At 57.0% G+C, this 2,715-nt stretch overlaps 1 protein-coding gene and 1 long non-coding RNA gene across 8 annotated transcripts in view; one reads left to right on the top strand and one right to left on the bottom strand.

Moving 5' to 3' along the window:
- The window catches only part of LOC110299906, a 2,249-nt gene extending 929 nt beyond the window's left edge, over positions 1 to 1,320 (bottom strand). The window contains exon 1 of the long non-coding RNA XR_002378533.2: positions 1,233 to 1,320. This is a non-coding gene — a long non-coding RNA (uncharacterized LOC110299906). The remainder of the gene's footprint in view (positions 1 to 1,232) is intronic.
- Ino80d (INO80 complex subunit D) overlaps positions 105 to 2,715 on the top strand; it is a 63,996-nt gene continuing 61,385 nt past the window's right edge. For 3 of the 7 annotated variants that reach the window (XM_021169692.2, XM_021169608.2, XM_029474906.1), the window contains exon 1: positions 105 to 231. The gene's annotated coding sequence lies outside the window, so the exon portion shown is untranslated. Of the gene's footprint in view, positions 232 to 487; positions 629 to 749; positions 894 to 1,465; positions 1,517 to 2,715 lie in introns of those variants that run through there. The other 4 variants (XM_029474904.1, XM_029474898.1, XM_029474893.1 and 1 more) reach the window with 3 other exon arrangements.

The raw sequence follows: 2,715 nt of genomic DNA, 5'->3' as shown, positions 1-2,715 counted from the left end.
GGGAGGGGGGGTTGGGGGGGGAGGAAGGAGGAAAAAAAAAAAAAAAAAAAAAAAAAAAAAAAAAAAAAAAGCAGCTGAAAGGTAAGCAGAGGCGGCCCCAGGCCCGGCCCACATCCCCGGGCTCCCGTAGGGCGGCGGGCTGGGCCGCGCAGGCAGGGCGGGCGGCGAGCGCGCTTACGTGAGGCCGGGGATTCGCCGGCCCACGCCAGGCCGCGGGCGGAGAATGAAAGGGTGAGTGGGGCCGGCGCTGGGGTGGCGGGGGATGGGGCACTGGGGGCCTCGGGGGCGCCCGCGGGCAGCGTCGGCGGGGGTTCCGGCGGCGGCCTGAGCGCGGCGAGCGGCGCGGCCTGCGCGGGCCGGGCCCCGGGAGTGCTGCGGAAGTGGGGGGCGCCCTAGGCCTCGGGCCCCGCGGCGGCCGCGCCCTGCCCCCGCGCCACAGGCCTCCCGCGCCCCTGGGGTCCCCCGGGGCCTCGGGGCGGGCGGCCGGGCTGCATCCTGCGCCGGCCCCAAGCTCTCCCGCGGGACGGAAGGCTGGGCGGCGGGGACCGGGGCGGCGGGGCCTTGGAGTGGGGACCGTGCGGCAGCTCCCCGTCCCCGGGCATCGTGCAGACGGGGCCCCCGGATTCCGGTAACTGTTGGGTTTATTTATCCCCCCCGCTCCACGGCGCTCTGGGCGGCCTGGCCGGGGCGGGGCGGGCGGCCTGGCGGGCGTGGGGTGGAGGGGCGGCGAGGAGTCAGGTGCAGCCGCGGCCCGGAAAGTTTCCTTTTAGGCCCGAATTGGAGGCCGCCTTCTCTCCGGGGAGCCCCGGTCCTAGCGCCCGGGACCCCCGAGGGCGTCGGGGGGCGAGCACTCGGCTGGCTCGAAACTCTTTGCCAGTTCCTGTCCGTTCAAGGTACTCCGCCTGCACCCCTTGCCCGCGCCGCGCCCCACCCCGCTCCCCGCGATCCCCGACGGGGCTGCCAACTCCAGCCCATTCCCCAAGAGCTCCGGGGCCCGGGGAGAAGCCTTCTCTTCCGGTTTGGAAAAGTTTTCAAGGGGTTTTTCTTAGCTTTATTAGTTAGTGACTGGGCTTTCGGGGGTGGGGAAGGGAGGAGGTAGATTCAGGTGCTGTTTCTATTGCAAAGTCTGGGTCCATCGGCCTCCCCTCCTTTTCCCCCCTTTTTTAAAAAAAATCCGGCACCCCACCAAGGAGCCGTGGGGGTGCTACTTGTGTCTTTATTACTACCCCCACCTTCTCTCCCGGACTCCTTTGGGTCCTCAGTCTCCCTCTCTGGACAGCTCCGGCAGGAAGGTAGTTAAGAAGAGAGCAGAGAGCAAACTGTCAGGGAGAGGGGCAGGACCAGGCAGGCTTCTGGAGCAGTCCCCTGCCCTCCGTGGTAGGACTTTACCCCTCTTAGTTGGTCACTTGTCCGGTTAGAACCGACTCAGACGCTGAAGCCATGGGGGAGACCTCGGCTGACAGACAGAGCATTCAAAACTGGGAGGAAGGACCTGGAGGGCTGGGCGCCTGGTGAAGTAAGGTCTACCTGCAGCGCAAGGAGCAATGCCCGATCTGTTCTGAGCCTATTTAGGTTTAGGTGATGTCCTTAGGTGTCACTCTAGAATAGAAACCATGGGGTTTTATGAAATCGTAAAGTTCTTACTGCTCCAGTTTGGGGGGTGGTGTTGTCTGTGAAGGAACCCTGTGAACTGACCATTAGAGTTTGGCTTTGGCCTACCCTGTAAAAGAACTAGATTTTTTTGATTCTATTTTGGTGCCATCAGCTCTGAAACTTTTTTTCTCTTCTTTTTCTTTCGTGGAGTAAACTTAAGTTTCCAAATCAAGGGTTTCTTTTCTTTCCAAGGATAGGCTGTTTATTGAGGCTACAACTGACCTCACCTGGGTGTTGTTTTATGTTGAAATTGCAATGCGGCCCTGCCACCCCCGGCCCCAGTGTGGGCATGTGTGGAGAGTTCATTTGACTTCTTTTATTAGTTCTTTTTTAAAATTTCCACATTTCTCTCAGAGCTTGTGTGTGCATGTGTGCATGTACATGCGTGCGTGCGTGTGCTGGTGCTCTTGTGCCCTGCTTGGTTGCAGGTTGGAGGTTGCTGGCAGAGGTGGTCCAGTCTACAGAGCAGTTAGTGAAAAGCTGCCTGACCATCGCAAAGCATCGGGATAATCCATGCCCTGGTCTGCGCTGGCTTCTGTCAGGCATCACTCTGAGGCTCCTTACACGATTCCTACCAAGGACCCTTTGCTCTTGTCTAAAAGAGGGCTCCTTTTTAGATATCCAGTCATTTAGAATTGTGCCTAAGAAAGTCTTGATATTTGAAGATGGTATGGAGTTGGTATCAAAATGCAAATTACTTGTACTGGTTGTTTTATCATTATTGATTAATTGAAATTGCTTATTGACTAGGGTGTTTTCATGTATGTGTGTAGCTAAACCCATTATTTCTGTTATCACTGGCCTTTATTCTTAGAGCAAACTGCATAGAAGAAAAATCATTTTGAGTCCCCTTTCCCAGCCTATTTTAAAAGTTGAAAGAAATCTTGCTATTTTGTAATATGTTTAATGCTTGTGATCAGCTTCATATTCTTAGAGTTTCAAAAATTGTATATGTAGCTGGGCGGTGGTGGTGCATGCCTTTAATCCCAGCACTTGGGAGGCAGAGGCAGGCGGATTTCTGAGTTCGAGGCCAGCCTGGTCTACAAAGTGAGTTCCAGGACA

The sequence above is a fragment of the Mus caroli genome, chromosome 1 (assembly GCF_900094665.2).
Source record: "Mus caroli chromosome 1, CAROLI_EIJ_v1.1, whole genome shotgun sequence".
In the NCBI taxonomy this organism is placed as follows: Eukaryota; Metazoa; Chordata; class Mammalia; order Rodentia; family Muridae; genus Mus; species Mus caroli.
This window is presented reverse-complemented; position numbering and strand designations above follow the sequence as displayed.